This window comes from Monodelphis domestica, chromosome 7 (genome assembly GCF_027887165.1).
Source record: "Monodelphis domestica isolate mMonDom1 chromosome 7, mMonDom1.pri, whole genome shotgun sequence".
In the NCBI taxonomy this organism is placed as follows: Eukaryota; Metazoa; Chordata; class Mammalia; order Didelphimorphia; family Didelphidae; genus Monodelphis; species Monodelphis domestica.
This window is the reverse complement of record NC_077233.1, coordinates 191,928,478-191,954,827: the sequence shown is the minus strand read 5'-3', so window position 1 is coordinate 191,954,827 and position 26,350 is coordinate 191,928,478. Positions and strand designations below refer to the sequence as shown.

At 35.8% G+C, this 26,350-nt stretch overlaps 1 protein-coding gene and 1 long non-coding RNA gene across 3 annotated transcripts in view; one reads left to right on the top strand and one right to left on the bottom strand.

The window, feature by feature from the left end:
* LOC130455571 (uncharacterized) overlaps positions 1-26,350 on the bottom strand; it is a 70,735-nt gene that overhangs the window by 22,403 nt on the left and 21,982 nt on the right. The gene's annotated exons all lie outside the window — the stretch shown is intronic.
* VLDLR (very low density lipoprotein receptor) overlaps positions 21,040-26,350 on the top strand; it is a 74,006-nt gene continuing 68,695 nt past the window's right edge. The window contains exon 1 of one of the 2 annotated variants that reach the window (XM_056806215.1): positions 21,040-21,201. The gene's annotated coding sequence lies outside the window, so the exon portion shown is untranslated. The remainder of the gene's footprint in view (positions 21,202-26,350) is intronic. The other variant, XM_056806217.1, reaches the window with a different exon arrangement.

Here is a 26,350-nt window from a genome sequence, read left to right as displayed (position 1 = left end):
CAAACGACTTGTACGTGTAGATATTCCACAAGCAACTTCTCTAGCCAGAGGAGTGAGAATGCAAGAAGGGAAGCAGTGCCCTTTTCCCATCAATACCTGACAATCAGTAAAACAAAGGAAAAAAGAGTAAGTAAAAGCACCTCACTTGACATTTTGTTTGAGGTCCCAGAATACAAAATTTACTCAACTGCTCAGAGATCAAGAAATTTGGGCATATATATATATATATATGCCACCACTCTGGCCCTGATCCATGGTTAGGGTTAGGATTTCTAAGGAATCATTGCAACTTTTGTCATCTTTTCAAGTGATAGATGGTCAAGGTAGCACCTGACTGGAAGACCTTGAAAGGAAAGATTTCCATAATCAAAGATGGTGGCAATCTAGTCTGCTTGAGCAAAAAGCCTAGGTTGGGTAAAGGATAATAACACGATATAAAAGGTGATAACACTAAGAGGAAGCTAGGCAGCCCCAGGATGGGAGGAACTAGATTAAAATTTGGACTCAAGACACTTTCTAACAGCGTGACCTTACACAAGTCACTTAATCTCAATTGCCTAGCCCTTATCCTCCTGTCTTAGAATTGATTAAAAAAAAATCTTTCTTGGAACTTATTGGGAACGTAGAGGACATGAATGAGTAAATGGTCCTAGATAAGAGTTTTGCTGTTGGGATGCCCTTCAATTGGAGAATGGCTGAACAAATTGTGGTATATGCTGGTGATGGAATACTATTGTGCTCAAAGGAATAATAAAGTGGAGGAATTCCATGGAGACTGGAACAACCTCCAGGAAGTGATGCAGAGCGAAAGGAGCAGAACCAGGACAACATTGTACACAGAGACTGATACACTGTGGTACAATTGAATGTAATGGACTTCTCCATTAGTGGCAATGCAATGACCATGAACAACTTGGAGGAACCTACGAGAAAAATCACTATCCACATTCAGAGGAAACACTGTGGGAGTAAAAACCCAGAAGAAAAACAACTGCTTGAATATATGGGTCGAAAGGATATGGTTGGGGATGGAGACTCTAAATGAACATCCTAATGCAAACACCAACAACATGGAAATAGGTTCTGATCAAGGACACAAGTCATACCCAATGAAATTGCATGTCGGCTGTGGGAAGGGTGGGTGGAGGGGAGGGAGGGAAATAAAGTGAGTATTATAACCAAAAAATAAAATAAAATAAAAATTAAAAAAAATAATAAAATCTGGACAACAACAACAACAAAAGAGTTTTGCTGTTGTTCCAGGAAATTCATAAAAAGAGGGTGAAAAGAAGGGAAGGCAGAGATAGGATTTGAACTCCATTGCCAGTGTATATGGCACAGTGATTTTGCCCAAGGATAACCTGGTATTATCTATTTAAAAATGTTACCAAACTCTGGTTAAATACCAGAGGCTAAGAGAAGGCAAGGAAAAAAATCTACTAAAAAAAATGTGTTATGCATAATATAAGCACCCAACCATTAGTTCCTAATGTTTGCTATCATCCATTATATCATCACTTTGGTACTTGATAAAAGTGGAAATAGATGGTCAAAATTTTTTCAAAGTTGATGATATAGAAAATGATCAAAAATTTCTATTGATCATTCACGAACCACTACTTTTTTACCATACTGATCAGGCAAGTCGATCTAGCAAAATGTGGAGTTAGAGGACTCAGGCTTAAAAAATCACTTATGTCCAATATGATCTAGGGACCTCAACTTCCTCATCTATAAAAAATATGATTGGATTAGATGGCCCCAAGATTGCTTCCAGTTTTAAATCTATGCTCTTATGAGCATGACCAAGCAGAAGAATGAGAGTGGGGGGGGGGGAAGAATGGGGGAGCAGAGGAGAGAGACAGAGACAGAGACAGAGACAGAGAGAGAAGAATGTTTAAGAAAATCTGAGGGAAGAAAGCAAGAGAAGAAAAGGACTGGATATAAAAGGACTGAGTATAGGATTGGGTATAGAGGTAAAATTGTTGTTCAGTTGTTTTTACAATAGTGTCTGGCTCATCGTGATCCCATTTGGGGGTTTTCTTGGCATACAGGAGTGTTTTGTCATTTCCTTCTCCAATTCATTTTACAGATGAGGAAACTGAAGCCAAGAAGGAGTCTTCCTGACTCCAGGTCTGGCACTCAATCCACTGTGCCACCCAGCTTGGTTTGAGTTCAAATCCTACCTCTGCCCTCCCTTCTTTTCACCCTCCTTTTATGAATATTATCTCATCACAACAACCCTGAGAGGTAAATGCCAACTTACTTCTCCGGGTCTTCATTTTATGAAGAGGTTACATTAGCTTATTTCTAAAGTCCCTTCTAGCTCTAAATCTCTGATGTCTATAATCTGGTTTGTAAAAATAAGGGGTACCATATTATATTCACCATTTCTGTTTCTAAGAGGATCACTCCTACTTGAGAATAGCTCATTGGTGGTAGATCTCTGAAAATTCAATCCACTTTGCTAATTTAAATAGATTTCTTTCTTGTAAAATTGAACATCCCCTGATAAGACTAGTTGTTTAGATACAATTTCCAATGCAGGGGGGGAAAAAAGAAAACTAATCCCCAAAGCCTATTGATTGTTTACTTTCCTCTGCAGCTAAAAGTGTAGTCTCTAACTGCAGGCAACACACATCCATTCATTAATTTCAGTTGCTTAATTAAATCAATTGAAGGTTTCTAATTTCATTGTGTCCTTTCAAATGCTTAAGTACATTTATCAAGGAGGTAGAAGGTTGGATTAGGTTGGTGGTGTTAACTCCCATTCCTTGAATTTCAAAGATGCTTTAGGCCAGCAGAAAGGTGAGAAGGCAGGGGGAAGCAATAACATTTCATATACCATTTTTTCTTCAATGTAACTAAGAGAAACTGGAGGACCTTATGGAAGAGCCCATCTATTCCATCCCCTCAGGAATTCTAAGGGTGGTCCTGAGGAGTTAGAGTTGCCAATCGTCAATAAATATGTAATAAGCACCTACTATGTGCCAGGCACTGTGCTAAGCAACTAGGGCTTAGAACAAAATTATGCAAAATAGGATCACTGAAATCATGAGACTGATTCACATAAACTTGGCATCTTGGCAGAAAGATGGCACAAGTGGACAGAGGACTGTCTTTCTAAGGCTATATAACTGATGACCTCCTCTGACATGCTTCTCCCTTGCCTTATTTTCAGCTAAGGCTCAACTGACCAGACTTAATTAGCTTTTAAGTAGATGTATAGTTGGTACAGTGGACAGAAACATTCCTCCCAAAAATCTGTGACAAGCTCTCTCACCATTATATATATAAAAGCCAAGAGAAAACAGGCTTAAGCTTGGAGAACACAAATGGCAAAGGGGATAACTCACATCCCCTGGTGGCTTCCTTGTCATGACATTCTTAGACATACTGTAGCTTGTCTATGTGCTCTTTGTAGAGTTGTGAATCTACTTTCATTACTGCATGGAGTCTGGTCGTGGTTCTAGATTTAGACATAGTCATCTACCATTCAGGGGTTCTGGGTCATGACATCAACATCCTCCTGTAAGTTCACCAGAGCAGAGGAGAAAAGGCAAAAACGATGCCAGGGCCTGCTCCTCCTCCCTCTCCACCCAGAGATTTAGCTAGACCCCCCTCTTCTCTTCTTTGACTCCAACACTTGATTTGGATTCCAACCAGCTCAATGGCTTTATTCAAGCCCCTGAGGAAAAATTCCCTCCAGCCAATGCAAAATGACATTTGGGAGGTACCAAGGTCTTATTCAAACCTAGTGAACAAATGAAATGTATTCTCACATGGAAAAGTATCAAGGCATTATATCTTATCATTTAAGCAAGCTAAGAAGATAATTATAGGATGTATAATCATTGTAGTAATGAGGCCATAAACTACATGAACAGTAAGTCTTGGTATCTTGTCAGCTGGATGGTACAGTGGACAGAGGGTTGGACTTAGTCATGAAAACCTAAGTTTAAATCCTCCTTCAGACACTTAATAGGGGTATGACTCTATGCAAGGCATTTAATTGTCTGCCTCAGTTTCCCCATCCAAAAAATGGAGATAAGAATAATACCCATATCCCAAGGTTGTTGTGAGGAATAAATAAGTGAATATAAATAAAGTAACCTGCAGATATTAAGGTACCATACAAATGCTAGCTATTATTATTGTTTGTAGTAGTGGTGGTGGTGGTGACAGTAGTAGTAGTAGTAATACTAGTACTAGTGGTAGTAGTAGTGATAGTAGTGGTAGTGGTAGCAGTCATGGTGGTAGTAGTAGTAGTAGTAATGGTAGTAGTGGTAGTGGCAGTAGTGGTAGTAGTGCTAGTGGTAGTGGTGATGGTAATAGTGCTAGTGGTAGCAGTAACATCTAGCAGCCATACTTCCTACCTTAAGGCAAGCAGCACATTTCAGTGTAGTTTATTTCCAGGATCGAGCTACGTTGTCTAGGAACAAACTATGATGATGACCACATTTCAAACTCAACCCTCTAGACAGAGCTCGCCCTTTCCCCAAGCCAATTCCTCCTCCAAAGTTTCCTCCTTCTATTGATGGTCTCACCCTACATCTAGTCACTCCCTCTCCTGTCACAGTCAGTCCTTCATTCTCACCGTCCCAAGCGTGGCCAGCTCTCACCACTTCTACAGCCCCGAGCCTCTCCCCTCTGTCTCCTCTCTGCACGTGCCAAGCGACCACCACCCTGCTTCGAGCAGTAGCATCCCTATAGGTCTCTCTGTAAAGTTCTGTAATAGTTCTCCCACCTCCTTTTGTTTCGTTCTTAGTTCATGTTCTCGTTTTCATGAACTCTCTGTTCTGAGCCACTTGTCTGTTCACTCTTCCTTGTAAACCACGTTCCACCTCCAACCTGGATGTTTTTGCCGATAGTCCTCAGTCAGGTCGTTGGGAAGGTATTCACCTCACCTTCTTATCCTGTCCCATATCGCTGCCTTGATTTTCACATATATCTAACTGCATCTCAAATTTATCTTAAAGAACAAAAAGAATAAAATGGCAAACATTTCTAAACAAATAAAATAATAACATTTAAAGCACATGTGCCAAAAAAAATCAGCACCCTCGCAAGTACAAACTTTTGCATTTTCATTGTGAGTTGCAGTGTCTATCAAAGGCTATCAGAATCTAGGATTTCCTACAAGAAAAATGCTTTTTACTTTAAGGTAAAAGATATTTTATTTTCTTCCTCACCTACTTAAAAAGGAACAATAACTATAGCCCTAAAACTGCGATTCCATTCAAATAGACCCCTGGTTTCAATTTTTGAAAAGTTCATTCTAGGATCATCATCCCTCCAGAAAAGGCAAGAATTAGCACGATTAGGTCACTTCTTCTATATGGGAAGTTCTGAAATACTCTCCTCCTCAATTTTGAAGAGTATTGGTCAATCCTTTCATCTAGCTTTCCAGTAGAAAGGGAGGTCAAGTAAGTACTTTAATTGGTTCTGCAGACTACATTCATATAGAAAAATTGAAGCACCACCCTCAAAAAGGTCATAAACATATATCATCAACATGTTCTCAGAAATTGTTTTATTATAGGGATCACATTAAATTGTCAGCATCTCCACCCATACTCTGGTTTGTTTCCTGCCAGGCTATTTTTTTTTGACCTGTGGGGAAACACCCTTTGGAGAAACAAATATAGCCAAAGAGAATAAGTAAATCTAATTCCAATACTACCATAGCTGATCATCAAGGTTAAGTGAAAATGTAGCATTTGAACACCGAACTTTCCCCAGACAAGATGCTGAAAATACTTGCTAATGAGATTTCAGAAACATTATCTGCAACAACAATAACACTAGAATAGCAAAAGCATGGAAGAAATGGTTCTCAGGTATTTAGAAAAAGAAATGGCAACCGTTATGACCAAAATGGGTTCATTAAGATCAAGTCATATCAGATTAAGTGTTTTGGGTTTTTCAAATACTTGGACTCAGTGGAATAATTGATATCCCTATATTAAATCATGATATCCCTATAGACTGAAAGAATTAGGCGACTGATTAGTTGATTAACTTACCAGACCCCCTCCCCCAAATAATGATGAACAGATTATGTTTGGTCATTGAGGAGGTCTCCAATGGAACTCCCACAAAGGTGTCTTTGGTCCTTTTCTATTCAAGATTTTTTTATCAATGTGTGGGGAAAGATGTAGATAGACTTAGCAAATTTACACATGACATAAAGCTGAGATCAATAGCTAATAAATTAGATGTTTAAATTAGCATCCATAAACGAAGACAGACTGCTTGGAACAGTAGGACAAGCCTATCAAAATGAAGTGTAGTTAGGCATAAAATCCTATACTAGTACAGCTGCTTTTTAATTCCAAGTTAAGGAATGAGGATACGTGACAAGAAAACAGCTGACTAGACAAAGATCTAGATTTCAAATTCAAGACCCTTTTTGGGGGGGGGAGGGCAGAGAACCAGGCTTGGGATTTCATTGGCATAGGGAATTCCAAGCAAAAAGAACTTTACCAATGCAGACCAGCGTGTATTTTGCAATTCATGGGATTTGCCTAGTACACTGTAAGATTAATGAATTCCCTGTAGGTTCCCCTGCTACTTAAACCCAACATTTCTTGACTGAACATGGCTCTGTGACCTTCATGACATACTGCCTCTCAATACCTAAAGCTGGATCAACAGAAGAATAATGCCACTTCCCCATCCCTATATTAATGTGCTATTCCTCCATCAAAAGAGGGTTCCTCCCCCTGGCTTAGCAAATGAAGCAGAAAAATATCAGTGTCCTCTAACTGGCTCCCTTTAATTATTTCTTTCAGGGCCATGTGGAGGATGCTAGGGGAAACTCTGTGGCCATTAGTAAAGAACTAAAGGGCATTCTAGTTACATCTCTCTCACATCCTGCATGAATATTTCTCCCCTTAATAACATTCTACCACTCTTCTTCCTTGGAGGTGGAGTGAGAAGAAGGATGTGAACACTCCAGGGATATGCAAATAAAGTCCTGAACTAAGAGTGATATTTGGGGACATATGATAATGGGACAAGAAACACCGTGACCATCTGATAAACTCTGCTTTGATCAAATACTGGCTTCTAGACACCAGAGCAAGGTCATTGCCCCTAATTCTGAACCCTAAGCAGGGCTTCTGACCTCTACCTTTTGGGGTTCCTGACTCCCTCTTTTATTGGTAGATGGCCTAAAAAATTCTATTTCTTTTGTATCTGTTTATTTATCTGTGGATCTCTTGTGTACTCCCCACACACACTCCAAGTAAAACAAGGTCAGAGAATAGAGGCATTCCTTGAGGACAGAGACAATTTCATTTTAATATTTTTGTCTAATAAGTGCTTATTGAATTAAATAGTTTTTTACTACACTATAATTCTGCCACCATCAGACCATGTCTGAAAAAGTGTGTCAAGTTCTGGTCACTAAATTTTAAAAAGCACATTGAACAATAGATTGAGAGGCATTTTGGATGGCAAAAAGACCAGAGACTGTCTCATATCAGAACAAGATGAGGACTAGAGATATTCAGACTGAAACAGGGATGTAGGTGCAATGGATAGAAGTTGCTGAAAGGCAGATTTGGGCTCAGGATTAGGATGTGGGGAGGAAGGGAAAAACAAAGCTTCTTAAAATAGAATGGCTATCAGAAGAGATAGTTATTTTTCCATCACTGGAAGTATTTAAGAACAGATCAGGTGATTACGTGTCAGGGATGTTATCAAAGGAATACATGCATCAGGAAGATTGGGATCAGGTGGCTTTTTTAATGTACATTTCCATTCCAAGTTTTTATGATGTGACCTACCAAATTTTTAAATGCTCTCTGACAACCAAGAAGCAGGTTTTACATGAACATTGCTAAGTATTTCTGTTCAGAATTAATTACTGTAATACTCCTTTATTGATTCTTGAATACAACAGAATGACATAAAACACACGCACATACCAAAACAATTGTTACCACTAGAACAATTGTTTCCTTAGTTTCAGGAAAGAATCATAAGAATGCCAAGTTTCTTTCACATTAGATGCTGTTCACTGTATGTTCTGTTCCCTCCATCAAAGAGAAGGCTGAAGAAGAATTTGTCTACAGCTCACCCATAAATAATTCCCTAATGAGACTGTTAATTAAGTGGTGATTTCTAGCATCTTTAAGCCCAAATCTCTTCTTTCCTCTTCAAACCTACTTAGCCCAGTATTGGCCCTCAGCTGCTCTAAGATCAGGAGGTAGTAGGCATTCTACATACCTTGTAAGGACAGGACACATCTGATCCAAACTACAGGCAGCAGTTTTTCAGCAACAGAGAAAAAAACTATGTGACTGAGAATCAGATTAATGGCCCCATATCTATTTGTCAAAAGTCCATAAAATACCAAGAGGGTATAATTAGCCTTTCACCATGAACTTTATTTTTTTTTAATTTTTTTAAATTTAGTATATTTTTCCATGGTTACATGATTCATGATTCCCTCCACCCCCGGTCTTTCCTCCCCCCTCCTGAAGCTGACAAGCACTTCCACTGGGTTATACATGTATCATTGTTCAAAATTTATTTCCATGTTATTCATATTTGCAGTAGAGTGATCTTTTAACATCAAAACCCTAATCACATCCCCATCAAACCATGTGATCAATCATATGTTTTTCTTCTGTGTTTCTACTCCCACAGTTTTTTCTCTGGATGTGGATGCCGTTCTTTCTCATAAACTCCTCTGGATTATCCTGGGTCATTGCATTGCTGCTAGTAGAGAAATCCATTACATTCAATTGTGCCACAGTGTATTGGTCTCTGTGTACAATGTTCTGGTTCTGCTCCTTGCACTCTGCATCAATTCCTGGAGGTCTTTCCAGTTCACATTGAATTCCTCCAGTTCATCATTCCTTTGAGCACAATAGCATTCCATTACAAACATATACCACAATTTATTCAGCCATTCCACAAATCGAAGAGCATCCCCTCATTTTCCAATTTTTTTGCCACCACAAAGAGTGCAGCTATTTTGTACAAGTCTTTTTCCTTGTTATCTCTTTGGGGTACAAACCCAACAGTTCACCATGAAGAAGTTTTTTCTTCACCAAGTCAAGACTGATAAAAAAAAGAATCTTCTTGAATAACCAATTGGGTCAAAATCTGTGATTTCACTGGCATAGGGAATTCCTCAGTGAAAAACATCCTTTACCAATGCAGGTCATCACTTCTTCAACTTTAAAGACTTTTTAAAAATATGATCAGATTTTTATTTCTTTTTTGTTTCTACTTTATATGTACATAGCATAATATGTAACATAACAATAATATACTACATATGATTTGTTATGAAGTGTAATAAATTAAAATAAATAAGATTATCCAAAAGAAATAAGTTCTCATATTAGCTACATCCAAAAACATGTCTCATTCTGGTTTTGTCTTTCCCTCTCATTCCTCCCCACTCCCCAAGAAGGCAGGTAATATGATATAGGTTTCACATATGTGATCATATAACATATATTTCCTTATTCATTATGTTAGGAAACAAGAGACATTTCTTGTACTAGAGAAAAATTAATGGAGGAAATGAAGTGAAGAATAGTATGTTTCAATCTGTATTCTATCTGTTCCTTCTATGGCAGTAGATCCTTTTTCATCATGAGTTGCTTTGAGTTGTCCTTTATCCTTGCCTTTTCATAATAGGTCATTCCCAATGGATCATCATTCATTATTGTTGTTACTGTGTATAACATCCTTCTGGTTCTGCTTTTTTCACTTTGCATCATTTCACATGTCTTTCCAGGTCTTGTTTAGTTTTTTATTATCATCTTGTTCATCATTTCTTGTGACAATACTATTCCATTATGATCATATGCCAAAACTTTTTTAGCCACTACCCATTGATGGGCATCCCTTCAGTTTCCAGTTCTTTGCCACCACAAAAAGTCATAGTCACCTCTGACACTAAGATCACAGGGCTTCCATGTACCAGAGTCTGGACAGGAATTCAGGTTTTCCTGCATTCAAAGCTAGCCCCCTTTCCATTATACCGCACTGCCTTTCTTGAAGTATCAGTAGAGTTTTCCAGAATACTGGGCTTACCCTCCTAAGGAATCCTGGCTCCTTGAGTTTTCCCAGTTGCCAGTTGAATGAATGTGTACCATTGATGTAGACGCATTTTTTTCATTTTCCTCCCATTTTTACCAACAAAAATTAAAATAATAATTTCAAATTTTGTAAAGTATTTTAAATGAATTATTGAGTGTAATAGCTTTGTGAGATAAAGGCTATAGACATTATTATCCTCATTTTTCCCATGTGGAAACCAAGGCAGAAAGAGTTTAAGTGACTTACACTGACATCACAAAGCTAATAAGTGTCTAAGACAGAATTAGTTTTTGTCTATCACTCTCTTCATGACATGCCATATTGCTTTCCTAATCACTGCCTCTAGCAGCACCTCTAAAAGTCATTTTGACTTTCTAGAGTAAGATGAATGAAGCCAACATGCTCAGAAGCATAGCAGATATTATATACTTGAGAGTTTTACTACAAATGTGTCCACCACTAAACTTCATGGAAAACCATGTACTCATTCAGTTTCTGGTTAAATAATGGAATATGGTGAAGCTCTTTAAATTGTCACTGGAATATTGTCTTCAGCTAACTGAAAGATAAAGAATGTGAGGGAAAGAGGGATTTTGGATGACTGTGTCTACTGCTTCTTAGTTCAGCATGAAAATGCAGTGTCTGGAAACAAAAGCATAAATCTATAGAATTTTTAAACTAGAATATTTTGAGAGGCTTTTCTTTAAACCCTTACCTTCCATCTTAGAATCAATACTGTGTATTGGTTTCAAGGTAGAAGAGTGGTAAGGGCTAGGCAATGGGGGTTAAGTGACTTGCATAGGGTCACCCAGCTAAGGACTTATCTGAGGTCACATCTGGACCAAAGACCTCCCATCTCTAGGCCTACCTCTTAATCCATTTAGGCACCTGGCTACCCCCTTAACAAATACTTTAGATAGAATATTTCAACCTTTGATCAATTTTTTCTTTTTGATAAATATTTCTAGAGACAGCCAAACAAAAAGTTTGCTACCTTTTATGCAAGAGTGAGGGCAGATAGGTGGCTCAGTGGATTGAGAGCCAGATCCTTTAGGTCTAAATGGGATTTGAACAGGATAGGGTTTTTCTGAACTGGAAGGGAGATTCAAGACTATCTAGTACATCTCATTTCATTTTACAAAGGAAATTGAGTTCTAAAGATATTAACGACTTGTCCATAGACAAGATCTGAACTTGAGTTCATCTGACTCATTGTACCAACCACACTATCATATTGGCAGACCATGGGTAGAGTAAATAAAAGGGGGAAATGGGTTCTACCTTCACTCAAGAAGTTGTGAATCATTTGGTAAGGAGGAAAAGCAAACCTAGGGGAGTCCTAGCTATAACTGGAATCTCAATTGGAATACTTCCAAACTCCTGTGAGAGGAGTCCTGAAATTTTATACTTCTAATGGGGAAGAAGAAGACCAAAAAGATTGGAGAAGAAGCTAAAAAGATAAGAAAATTAATAATTTAGGTAAATCAAAGAGGCTTAGGGGATAGAATAGGTAAGTGAGAAAGGAGAGATTTTGTGGAATAGACTAGCATCAAAGTGGTGGAAGAAAAACTAATTAATTACAGGGGTAACGTTCTGATTTCTTTTAAAAAGTGGGATTAAGAAAAGTAAAATAAATGGGTGGAAGAAAATATAAGTCTAATAAATATAACTTCAAATGTGAATGGATTAAACACACAAAACAAAAATCAGATAATGACTGAATAGATAACAAAGTAAAACTCAAAAATCTGATAACTAAAATGAACATATCTAAAGATGAAGGTAGAACAATTTATCATTTATCAGATTATTCCAAGAAAAAAATGGTAATCATGCTATCAGGCAAAGCAAAAAGAAATTTTCACAAAGCTTAAAATAAACAGAACTACATCATGTTTAAACATTTCATTGAAAACAAAACAAAATCAATGCTAAATTCATATGCACCAATGGCATAGCATCCAAAGACATAAAGGAATTGTTGCCTAAATAGAGAAAAGTTATAGATAGTTATATGATAATTAGATAATATTTTGATGTCTTCTCAGAGCTATATAAATTCTAGGAGAAATACAAAGATGAAACTCTAAACTGACTTGCTGAAGAAGTTAGATCTGAAAATTTTGTTTCTATTCAGTAGACATACTAAAAAGTATTCATATTTCTCTGCACCATATGGTACCTTAAAAAGTGCTAGGACATAGAAATTATAAATGTAAAAAAGGCAGAATATTAAATAGTTCCTTTATAGACAAAAACACAAGAAGAGTAACTAATACAGGGAGCATAAAAATATAGTCTTCAAATAAGATATAATAATGCCATATTGAATAATGAGGGCTCAAAGAACAAAATCATAGAAAAACTAATGAATAGATGAACAAATAACATTGTTACAACATATTCATGTTCTGGGTAGATTCAACTAAATCAGTCCTCAAGGGAAAAATATCTCCAAAAATATATTAGCTAAAATAGAAAAAAACATGAAAAATTAAATTGTACATTTTTTTAAAATAGAGAAACACAAAAGAAGAAATCAAGAAACTAGAGGAGAATTTTTTAAACCATGGAAATAATTACCAATCAAAAGAGAGATCTAAATAAACAAATATTGAAAAGATGAAAATCAGATGTCTAAAACATAAGATGAGGTTGATTCATAGCAAAAAAGAAAAAAATTATCAAAATCTAATAGAAATAGTAATATGCTAGTAAATCCAAAATATTAGAGAAAATAAATGATTACATGCAAAATACAAAATGTTTAAAATAAAGGAACATAAAACAGAAACCTCTTTTAAAAAACCTTCAATCTCATAAAATGAAATTTGAAAACATCACAAAATAAGTACCTAAGGAAGGCAAAAATCAACCCTGGTCCAGAAGAATTTATATATGAATTCTATAAAATGTTTAGAGAGTAATTAATACTTACACTTCACAAATTATTTTCAATAATTCTGAAAACATTCTATCAAATTCCTTTCAAGTCTTAATACCTAAACCATGGAGCAAAAGCATAGAAAGAACTAGAACTCAATATCATTAATGAATATTAATATATCAAATAAAATTCTCACTAAAAGATAACAGGCAAAAAAAATAACATTCATTATAACTAAGGTGAATGTATATCAAAGTTGTGAGAAGGGTTCAGCATTAATATAACATAATTATATTCAAAACCAAAACAGCCCAAAATACACAGATGTTTTCACAAAAATACTATATACTAATATATATATATGTATATATATTACATATATGCTTTTTAAAATATCCTACTTTGGTAAGGGAGTTTAACAGGGAGAAGTTGACAGCAAGAGATCCTGCAAACCAATATTCCACACAGAACTCTCAGGAGCTGGGGAACTGAACACACAAGCAGTTTCTGAGAACAGTTGGTGGACTCCTCTGAAATAGAAAGAGGCTGATGCTTTTCTCTAGCAGTCAGGAGAGCAAAGAGGGTTTATGTCTGGTATTTCTGGGGGTGGACCCAGAGAGCCAGTGATTCCCTCTTCTTTGGCTTTCTTGATATTCTGCCTGTCCTTGCTTCTGTTGCTGCAGGTGCTGCTGCTGTCAAGCGGATTTCAACAGAGCTGTTACTGGGACTACTGCTTGGCTCAAAGAGGACTCCTGGTTGTGAGATTCTTTGGCCCTTGTCCTCGTTCTTGCAAAACCCCCTAGCCTTAATTACTACTGTAAGAATTTAGTTTAGAATAATTATAGAAGGCATAAGGGTTTTAATCTCTGTTTTGGGTTAGAAGTTAGGTATCCCCTAATTCCCTTTTCCCCCTCCTCCCTTTAGCTAAATAAATCTGTTATTTTTATATATGTAGTTGATTTTGAACCATTCTTTCAACCCACCTATTACACTACCAGGCAAAGGCATATAAAAGTCATTTTAATATTTTAAAATGCAATTCTAAAACCAAAATCCAGAATTATCTGCAATGCAAAAAAATAAAAATATTTCTAATAAGGAAAAAGATTTTTAAAGGATGCATTTTCTCCCCATCATCATTTGGCATAGTTCCAGAAAATGCTAGTGGTAGCAGTAAGATAAGAGAAAGATATTATTTTTCTGAAATTAACAAACCACAAAAATATGATTTCCATAAACATTATAAGACTATGCATAAGACTGAGATTCTCTATTATGTACATTATATACAGCTTGCTTTTATTTTGAAGAATATAATCAATTCAAAATGTAGATTCAGAGAATTCCTTCTCATCTATGATTTCTGTTCTTTTTTCTTTTTGGGGGAGAAGGCAATTCTATTCCTATTCATGCCAGATTTTTTAAGACTGGGAAAAAATAAAAGAAAATTCTTATAACAAATATATGAAATAAGGGAAACCAATTCCCTCACTGAACATGTCTCATTCTATATCTTGAATCAATTACATCTCTGTCAGAAGGTCAGCAACGTGCTTCGTCATTGGTCCTCTGGAATCATAGTTAATCATTGCAGTAATCAGAGTTCTTAAATTTTCTACAAAAAATTGTATTTACAATATTATTGTTATTGTACAAAATATTTTCTAGATTTTCCTCTACATTCTTCCCAAATGTTTATGAAACTGTTCCTTTTGTCATTTCTCACAACAGCCCAAAAATGTATTCTATTACTATATCACAATTGGTTCAATCATTGCTCTAAATGAAGGGCACATTCTTATTTTTCAGTTCCTTGCTTCCAGAAACAAACAAAAAAAGTTCTTTAAAATAATATAGATCTTTGCATCCTTTCTTTGTTCTCCCTTGTATATTGGCCTAGTAGTGAGATTTAGTGATTTGAGGGAAATAGTTCCAAACTGGGAAGTTTTCCCAAAAATTCTTTTGTTCTTCAGTTGCATCTGACTCTTTGTACCTCCATTTGGAGTTTTATAGGTACAATAGTTTGCTACTCTTTCTCCAGCTCATTTTACAGATGAGGACCTGAGGCAAAATGAGGTTAAGTGATTTGCCCAGGATCATATAGCAAGGAAGTGTCTAGGGCCAGATTTGAATTCACTGCACTACCTAGCTTCCCCATTCCCAAAATGATTAGACTTCACAACTCCATCAATATTACATCATTTTCTCTTTTTCCACAGCCCTTACAACATTTGCCGACCTGAAGGGTACAAAGTTTTACATCAGTAACTTTAATTTGCATTTTCTAAATATTAATGATTTTTTTTTGGTATGGCTTGGATTGATCATTTATCTGTAGGGGAAGAAGCTCCCTTCTATAAATTTGAATCAGTTCCCCATATATCTTGGATTTGAAAAGCTTATCAGAGAAATTTGGTGTGAATATTTTCCCCATTTACTTCCCTTCCTATTTTACCTTCATTAGTTTAATTTATAAAATCTTTTAAATTTTATCTTAACTCAATTGTCTTACATTTTTTCTATATCCCTTGTTTGATCATAATGTGATTATCAATTTTTCTCTATCCTTAAATATGAAAGGAAGTATCTTCCTGTTCCTCTGATTTGTTTTTAAGATGTGACCTTTTTTTTTTTTACCATATATCCATTTGGAGCATATCTTGGTCTAATATTTGAGATTCTTTCTACATTGCTTTCCAGTTTTCCCAGCACTTTTTGTTAAATAATAAGTCTTGCTCCAATATATATAACTGGAAGAAAAAAAGACATTAAAGGTAGAAACATCAGCAAAAGAAATTAAATTCTCCTTGTTTCTGAAGGTCATAATAGTTTATTTAGAAAAAAAAAACCTAATGAATCAGTAAAGAGACTAAATTAAATAATATCAACAAAATAAATAACAAATCCATATAAATCCATAAAAACAAAGATTTTTGCATAATAATAACAAAATTGGAAGCAATGATAGGATGTGAAATCACAGTTAAATTAACTACAAAAATTAATATCTCTCAACCTTCAAAGGCATGCCCAAGATTATATAAATACAATAATAAAATCCTTTATATAAACAAAGGAAAACTAACAATTGAAGTATTCATTGCTCAGAGTGAAACCATGTTAATACAAGTCATAATGTTCCCTAAATTATTTTACAGATTTAGTGCTATACCAATCTTTATAAATGCACACAAAATAAAAGAATTTATGATAACAAATGGTTTTCAACTTAAAAAGAAATAATGAGGGAGGGGTAAGAATTTAGGAGGGCTACCACTTTTGGAATACAAAATATATTTTAATACAGTATTTTTTCTTCAATTACATATAAAATGATTTTTAATCTTTTTTTTAAATTTGAGCCAAATTCTTCCCTTTCCTCTGTCCCTCTTCTCTCCCTCCAATATAACAAGAAATATGATACAGATTTTACATGTGCAATAATGTAAAACATTTTTCTACATAAGTCATTTGGGAAAAGAACTAAAAAAAATGAAGAAAGTGAAATATAGTATGTTTTGGTCTGTACTCAGACTCCAACAGTTTTTTTTTTTTCTGGAGGCAGATGGCATATTTCATCATAAGTCTTTGGGGATTGTCTTGGATCACTGTATTATTAAGAATTTATAAGTCATTCACAATTGTTGATCTTACAGTATTGCTGCTTCTGCATACATAATACTCACCTGGTACTGCTCACTTCACTTTGCATCAGTTCATGTAGATTTTTCCAGGTTTTTCTTCTCATCAATTTTTATAGTACAATAGTATCCCATTACAATTATAGAACACAACTTGTTCGGCTATTCCCCAATTGATGTATACCCTCTTAATTTCCAATTCTTTTCTACCACAAAAAAAAATGCTGTCAATATTTTTGTACAAATAGACCCCTTTTCTTTAAAAAAATTTCTTTGGCACACAGAGTTAGTGGCATTGTTGGATTAAAGGGTATGCAAAATTTTATAGCCCTTTGAGCAGAGTTCCAAATTGTTCTTCAGAATGGTTGGATCAGTTCACAACTCTATTAACAATGTCTTAGTGTCCCAATTTCCCCAAACCCCTTCTAATATTTATCATTTTCCTTTTCTGTTATTCTGGCCAATCTGAGTAACACCTCAGTAGTTTTAATTTTCATTTCTCTAATCAAGAGCATTTTTTCATATAATTAAGCTTCGATTTCTTTATCTGAAAATTGCCTTTCATATCCTTTGACCATTTATCAATTGGGGAATGATTTTAGTCTTATCAATATGATTCAGTTCAGTGAGGCCGTTATCAGTAATACTTGCTATAAAAATTTTCCCATCTTTTTGCATTTCTTCTAATCTTGGTTGCATTCGTTTTGTTTGTACAAAATCTTTTAAATATTAAAAGTATACATTTTACATCCTGTAATGTTATCTATTTTTTGTTTGACCATAAATTCCTCCTTTATCCATAGATTTGACAAATAAACTATTTAATGCTCCCCTAATTTGCTTATGTTAGCACCCTTTATGTCTAAATCATGTACCCATTTTGACTTTATGTTGGTATGCAAGAGATGCTGCTCTCTACTCTGCTATACCTTTTTCTAATTTTCCCAATAATTTTTCTCAAAAAAAAAGTAATTTCTTGTCCCCAAAGCTTAGATCTTTGGGTTTTTTAAACACTAAATTACTTTAGTCATTTGCTATTTTGTATTGCATAGATAATCTATTTCTCTGATCCATCACTCTATTTCTTAGCCTGTAACAGACTTGTTTGGATGATTACTCCTTTGTAATAGTTTGAGATCTCATACTAGGTCACCTTCCTTCATTTTTTTTAACCTGGATTCCCTTGATATTCTTGAGCTTTTCTTCTTCCAAATGAGTTTTATTTTCTAAATAAATTATATTACGGCAATTTAACAGATATGACACTGGATGAGTAGATTGATTTAGGTAGGATTACCATTTCTTTATTGGCTTGGCCAATCTGTAGGCAATTAATATTTTTCCAGTTGTTTGGATCTGACTTTATTTGTATGAAAAGTGTTTTGTAATTGTGTTCATATAATTTCTGGGTTTGTCTTTTCAGATGGTCATCTAGGTTGTTTTATATTATCTACAATTAATTTAAATAGAATTTCTTTTTCTATCTCTTGCTATGAGCTTTGTTGGTAACATGAAGAAATGCAGATGATATATGTGAGTTTATTTTATATACTGCAAACTTGCTAAAGTGCTTATTTCAACTAGTTTTTTTAGTTGATTCTTGAAGAATACCATCATATCATCTGCAAAGGATAATTTTGTTTCTTCATTGCCTATTCTGATTCCGAATCCTTTCTCTTCTCTTATTGCCATAGCTAGCTTCTAGTATAATAACTAGTAATAGCGGTGATGAAGCATTCTTACTTTGCTCCTGATCTTGAGAAACTTTTAGCTTATCCTTATTACAGATAATGCTTGCTGATAGTTTTAGATAGATAATATTTATCTATTTTAAGGAAAGCTCCATTAATTCCTTTACTCTCCAGTGATTTTAATAATAATGAGAGTTGTTTTTTGTTAAAGACTTTTTTCTGAAATTTTTGAGATAATTATATGGTTTCTATTGGTTTTGTTATTGATGTAGTCAATTATGCTGATAGTTTTAAAATTTCTGTTTTTCTGTATGTGGTTGTGAGGTTTTTATACCTAATACATGATCAGTTTTTGAGTAGATGTCATGAATTGCTAAGAAAAAGGTATATTCTTTTCTATTTCCATTTTAACTTTCTCATGAGGTCTATTATTTCTAGCTTTTCTAGAATTTTCTAGAATTCTATTTGCCTCCTGAACTTTTTTATTTTTTTGTTGGATTTATCTAGTTCTGAGAGGGAAAATTTGAAGTCTCCCAATAGTAGTTTAATTATTTCCTGCTGTAAAAGCAATGTATGCTTTTAAAATTTTGATGCTATACTACTCGGTGAATTTATATTTAGATTTTTTTTATTATCTATGGAATCTTTTAGCAATCTAAAATTTCCTTATTTCTTTTAACTAAATCTATTTTTACTTTAGCTTTGCCTGAGATCATGATGGCTACTCCTGCTTTTTTTTAACTTCAGCTGAAGCATAATTTATTCTTCTCCAGCCCTTTACCTTTACTCTATGTCTCTGTGCTCCAAATGTGTGTATTGTAGGATTCTGCTTTTTAATTGATTCTGCTATCTCCTTCCATTTTGTAGGTGAATTCATCCCTTTCACATTTACAGTTATGGTAATTAACTATTTGTTCACTCCATTCTACTTTCCCCCTTTTCTTCTTTTCTCTTTCTCTCTCCTTTTACCTTGTCCTTCCTCAAGTGTTTTGCTTCTGACCACCATCTTCCCAATCTTTCTTCCCTTCTATCAGTATACCCTTACCTTATTCCCATCTCTTTTCATTTCCCTATAGGGCAATATAAATTTTGATACACAACTGAGTAGGTATGTTTAAACTCTCTTTGAGCCAAATCCAATGAGAATAAGATTCAAGTATTGCCTGTCACCCACATTATTTTCCCCTCCATTATAATGGCTCTTGCTGGCCTCTTCTAGGTGAGCATTTTCTCCATTCTGTTACTTCCTTCCCTCTTCTTCTCATGTAGTCTTCTCATCCTTGGTTTGTTTTTTTTTTTTTTTAATATCATACCATCATAGACAACTCACACCAATATCCTCTATTTAGGTATATTCCTTCTAATTGCCTTCTTATCAATATAGTTCTTAAGAGTTATGTGTTATGTTCTAATGTAAGAATGTAAAATACTTTCAATAGTTTAGCTTCATTGAATCCCTTATGTTTTCTCTTTCCTGTCTACCTCGTTTCTTTTGTGTCTTCTGTTTAAATGTCAAATTTTCTATGTAGTTCTGGTTTTTTCATTAGGAATCCTTGAGACTTTTCAATTTCACTAAATATCATTTTTTTCCTTTAAGGATTATACTGTGTTTAACTGGATCAGTAATTCTTGGTTTTAATCCTAGCTCTTTTGCCTTCTGGAATATTTCCTAAGCTCTCTTATCATTTAATGTATCCTATATACATGTTTTTCTCCTTGATCATTTCTTAAAGTACAGTATTCACTTTCTTTTTTTGTTTGTGGCTTTCAGGAAATCTAATATTTCTTAAATAATTTCTTCTCAATCTACTTTCTGATTTTTCCATGAGAAATTTTACGTTTTATCCCAAATTTTTCATTTTTTTGGATTTTGTTTCTTGAAGTCTCAAGGAGTCATTAATTTACATTTTCCCAACTCTCATTTTTAAAGAATTATTTTCTTCAAGGAACGTATGCATCTCCTTTTCTATTTTGCCAATTCTACCTTAAGGAGTTGTTTTCTTCAGGAATTTCTAAATTATCTTTTACCATCTTTTGTGCTTCCTTTACCAAGCTTTTCCTTTTTTTCTCATGGTTTTTCCTGCATTACTCTCATTTCTTTTCCCAACTTTTCTTTTCTCTTATATGAATTTTAAAGTCCCTTTTCAGCTCTTCATGAGATCTTTTGGGGCCTGAAACCAATTCACATTTTCTTTGACACTTCACAAGTAGCTGTTTTGACATTGTTGTACTCTTCTAAGATTGTGTCTTGATCCTCTGTCACTACTGTCATTTGCTGCTGGCTTGTACCCATTGGGAGGGATGGGCTTTCTACTTGCTTGCCCCGTTCAGGGGCTTCAATTCTGGCTTACACTAGTGGTCACTCTCATTGTTGGCTCGCACTTGTCACGTGGGCTTTGCTACATATTTTTACAGCGTGGGGGCCTCAATAGTGACTTGCTCTGGGGAGTGGGGCCTCACTATTGGTCAGCCTCAGAGGTATAGCCTCATAGCTGACCAGGCTGGGGGAAGGCATCACTGGTAGCCTACTTTGGGAGTGAAATCTCACTGTTGGTCAGTCCTAGGAGCAAAGGCTTGCTGAAGGCTTGAGTAAAGGGCTTAGCTGCTATGGGGGGCAGGGCCTTGACTGCTCCCCCTAGGTGGTCTGCTTTGGGGTTGGGGCCTCACCAGTGACCTATTTGGGGAGTGTGGTCTCACAATTGGTCAGCCTTAGGGATATAGCCTCATAGCCCTTGAGTCTGAGTGTGAGCTACTGTGAGGCCAGGGTCTCGAGTAGCCCACTGGGGTACAGCCTGCACTTTTTCTGGCTGCCTGTTTACTCTTGATGCGCCTCCTATACCAGGAAGACAGACCTCTCCTGCTGATCCTCCAATCAATTCTACTGTAGAAAACTATGTCACCACTCCACAATTTGGTAGGAAGTTTTGTTTCAAGGTTGCTTGGAGGGAAATTTGGGAGGCCTTAGGACAGTTGCTACCACACTCTGCCATCTTGGCATCAGAAGTAGAATTCAAAATATATTCTAAAGCAAAAAGCATTACCAAGAAAGAAAAGAAAAGCCTCTTTGGTAAAAGTTGAAAAATTAGTTAGTAAAATAGACTAGCATTAAACTTACACAGATAAATCTAAAAACCCATTTCAACAAGAACTGCTGGAGAACATGATATAATGATCCCCTGGTCATCCAAGTCACTGAAAGATAAATAGGTTTGGGTAAGCAATTTATACCATAGTGTTTCAAATGAATATTCACTTTACACATAAAAGGGAATTTTTATTTTAGGTAAAGTGAGAAGGAAAAGAGATACATGTACCATTAGTTACAGCTAGGTGGCAAAGGGAGTAGAGTGCTGGTTCTGGAGTCAAGAGAATTTGAGTTCACGTCCAGCCTGAGATACTTCCTAGCTGTGTTACCTAGGGCAAGTCACTCAACCTCTGACATCCTTAGTTTTCTCTAAATAATGAGGATAATAATAACCCCCCTCCTTACAAAGCTATTGTACAATGCTTAGGATAGTGCCTACCACATAGTAAGTACTATATAAATATTAGCTACTATTGTTATTATTAGACTAAAGTGATCACTATGAAAAATGTAATTGCATCAACTGAACTACTTTTAAAAATGAAGATGTAGAACCACAAAATTTTATTTTGTAATTATTTTGCAAATGCAACAATTGCCACAAAGATTCAACTCCATATTATAGTATATTAAAGGGAAAAGCTGAGAGTACAAAGAAGATAGGAGTAGAAAGGGATCAAGGAATTTCTAAGATACCTTCTAGCTCTAAAGTTCTGATCCTTGAATCAGAGGAAAGGAAAAGAAAGAACCAGAGATATGTGACATGATGAGTATGTTACTATTTACTTGGATAGGTTCAGAATAATTTGTTAACTTATCATTGCCCCTTGAAATCTTATTAATAAGTCAGCCAAAAAGCAACTAAAAAAAATCAACCCTTACCTTCCATCCTAGAATCAATACTATCAATTCCAAGTCAGAAGAGCAATAAGGGCTAAGCAATAGAAATAACTTGCCCAGTCACACAACAAGGAAGTGTCTGTGGTCAGATTCAAGCTCAGGACCTCTCATCCCCAGACCTGGCTCTCAATCCCCTGATACACTTAGCCTCCCCACAAATAACAATTATTAAGCATCTATGAGACATCAAGGGGATGCAAAGAATTGGAAAAGACAATCCTTGCCCTTATAGAGATTACAGTCTAAAGAGGGAAACGACATGGAAATAAGTACAGGATAAATTGGAAAGAATTAACAAATCTTATTAACTGATTAAGTACTGTTTTTAGTTCATCATCTGCTCCTGTCCTTGAAATTTAGGAAGCTTTGCTTTGATTGAGATAGACAGCAATCGAGCAAGGAGAAAATTCATCTTTGGGCTGTGTTGTTCAGTCTTTTTTTTTATTCATATCTGATTCTTTGTGATCCCATTTATGATTCTCTTGGCAAAGATACTGGACTAACTTTTCATTTCCTTTTTTTTTAAACCCTTACCATCTGTCTTGGAACCAGTACTGAGTAGAATAGTAGTAAGGGCTAGGCCATTGGAGTTAAATGATTTGCCTAGAGTCGTCCAGCTAGGAATTTGAACCCAGGACCTCCCATCTCTAGGCTGGGCTCTTAATCCACTAAGCCACCTAGCTGGGCCAGCCATTTTCTTCTCCAGATCATTTTTCAGAGGAGTAAATTGAAGCAAATAGAGTGAAATGATTTGTCCAGGGTCACCCAGCTACTAAGTGTTTGAGACCAGATTTGAACTCAAGAAGGATTACAAATTATTAACAACCATTTGGAAATTGCTTCAAATAACTAATAAGAGAAAAACATATCTGCTGTTTCATCCAGAAAACTGACAATGGCAATAGCAAAAGTAGGTCTTAGAAGGGCTACAGAAAGTAAAGTAACCTAACAATACTGTTGATGGAGCTCTGAATTCATTCATTCTGGAAAACAGTTTAACTTTTATGGGGGTAGGGGGGCGCACAGAGTTTATACTCTTTGACCTAGAAATACTTATATTAAGTAAATATCCTCCTCAAAGGATATCAAAATTAAAAAATGGTCCAATATGCACCAAAATATTCAAAGAAGCATTTCTGGTAGCAAATTATTGGGGATAAAATATTCATTGATTAGGGAATAGTCAACCAAAATTTTGAATATGAATATAATGGAAACAATAAATGAGAAGAATTCAGAGAACTATGAAAATACATAAATTAATGCAAAATAGAGTAAGCAAAAAACTGGGCAAATAACATATATAATGACTATGACAATGTAAATGGAAAGAATAAAATAAAATTGGACATTGTATAACTATAATAACCAAGCTGGGCCCTGGGAGAGGAGGCATGGTACGATGGAAAGGATGTTAATTTAGAGTCTGTAGCCCCAGGTTCAAATCCTACCTTTGCTACTTAACCATCTATGTGATCTTGAACAATTCATTAAACCTTTCTCGACATCAGTTTCCTAGTCTGTGAAATGAGAAGACTGTACTGGATGACAATCTCTTCTAGCTCTAAGTCTATGATCCTATGCCCCTCCCTCCTCTTGTTAGAGAAGTGAGAGACTATGGGTGTAGAATGTTGTATATGTATTCTGATGAGGTATATATGCTAGTTGGGCTTGCCAAACTTTTTGTTTTCTATATTCCAAAGGAAAAATTCATCAAAGAGGGGAGGGAGAAAGGAATGCAATGCAAAAACAAAAGGCATGAAGAAAATTCTTTTTTAAATTATTCACTTCCACCTAACAGGGATCCTCTGGAGCTTGGAACTAGGATTTATAGTAAAAGTGCTTTGAGGATTATCACCCAGAACATACAAGTAGTAGGAGGATGCTTTCATGGTTTACTTGACTCTCAGACAATCTGAGCCACTCTCACGCCTATTCCCTAAAACCACTCCTGAGCGAAGCCTATCTTTTAGGGAGAGGGGAGTGTAAAGGGAAGGTTATATCCAGGAAGCTGGTTGGAACAATCTGTGTTTAAAAAACAAACAGCCAGCTAGTTTTTATCCAGCCCCAGGAGATGTGAGACTGCTTTTCATGGCCTCACAATAGACCCTTTGCTCTCACACAAGAGTGTCCCAGCATTCTGGAACAGTACATTGTGTAATCCCTTCCCTATGGGAACTTACATTCCAAGAGAGTAGGGCACACTATGAATACTTGTTTGCAGGATACAATCGTTTCTGAAGTCTAAATGTCTAGGTACAGGGGGAAAGGCACGAGTAGTGAGTAGTTGTGATCTTTATTGTTTAAGGCAATGCCTCCCTCAAATGAGGTCACAATGCTGCCTGTATATCCGAGTCCACTGAGATACAGTGGAAAGCACTCTCACATACACATCATGAAGCAGAACTTTATGTAGCATTTAGTTATGAATTACTCACACATTTCATATACGGACCATTTTTATGGCAATCACACTCTGGTCTAGTTTCATTTGGGTTTCTGAAATGAACCATATGTGTGTACACCAATTGATCTGGGTTTTGTTTTTAATTTTTTTCACTTAAAGAAACTATGATAAGTATGACTGGGGCAAAGAGACTCCCTCAGCTCACTACAAATGACCAATTTAAAAAAAATTCTGAACTTTCTATTCATTTGAAGTAATTTTCAAATGGTTGTTAATAATTTGCAGTTCTTCTTGAGTTCAACTCTGGCTTCAGATACTTAGTAGCTGAGTGATCCTAGACAAATCATTTTCACTCTGTTTGCCTCAGTTTCCTCCTCTGTAAAATGAAAGTTTGATAAATAGACATTGAGAATAAGGGACATTGTTGTCCTACAAGAAAATATCTTTCAGAATGTTACAGGCACAAGAAAGGACTAACATTTCTGCATCCACCTTTCACTCAAATCTCAGCTGTGGCTCAAAGAAGCTGTAGGATGCATAGCAGTTACTCCCCTATTAAGCTGTGGTTGGAAAACCAGCCAATCCAGGTTGAGGATAACTGACAGGCTTCAGACCTACTGATGAGTTAGGGGGAATATCTATCCTAAGTATGTGAAGACTTCCCCCAGAACAAAGAAAATTTGTTCAATAGCCACAAAGGCAACTGAAGCAGGCTGTAGAGTGCCTAGAGCTTTGTCAGGCATGGAAGATGTCAAGGTCATCCACTGCATCCCAGGCAAACACCAGTTGTCTTGACTTTTGCTTTGTCATTGGATTTGGCTGTCTCTAGGAAAGAGAGTGAGGCTGATGGCTTTATGCAACTCTGCCTCACTTAAATCTAGTTCACTTACAAGTAAGATGTCACTGGTGATCTTAGAAAATGAAGGATGACCAGTAAAAGACATTAGCACAGTTTGGGTACTTATGATTGCATCGACTACTAAGTTCTTTCTATATGTAAGGCATTCTGCAAAAGGGTTGCAAACTAACTGAAGAGAAGGGTACATGCATATTTAAGTTGTGTTTGTTTCTAATGTGGGTTGTTTGAATATATAGACACAAGGCTCATGTCTAACACACCAATAGAGATTTTGAGAATCACACCCTCCCCTTCCCAAAGGAAACTATCTTCAGGGAGTAAGAGAAGGGTAATGGGTGAGTGTCTATTCCTTCCCTTACCTGGCTTCAAGAGGGATATCAGGACAGGATTATCTCTGCCTAGTCCCCTAAGGTATTGTTGATCTAGGGACACTGTTTAGGTTCAGGATAAATTCAGCTCCTCTGGTTGCTAGTCCTTACCTTACATCCTTGGGCTTGGCCCTCCCCACCAAATGCTGGTTGCATAAAATTGCATCCTTTATTTCCTTGCATATCCAGTAAACCTACTTATCCAAGCAAACAAAAAAAGTAGAGGTATTACAGATAATACCAAACAATATACAAAATGGAAATTAGATGAAATCTCAGTTCAACCAAAATAAGAGGGTCAAATGTCACCCACGGCAAAATCTCTAGATTTTAGAGAGACAAGATGACAAATTAGGATATTAAAAATCTGTGTCCCTGACATATTTATAAATACGCAAAGTTTTTATTTCCTGAAGTCTACCCTGAAGAACATCTGGAACCACA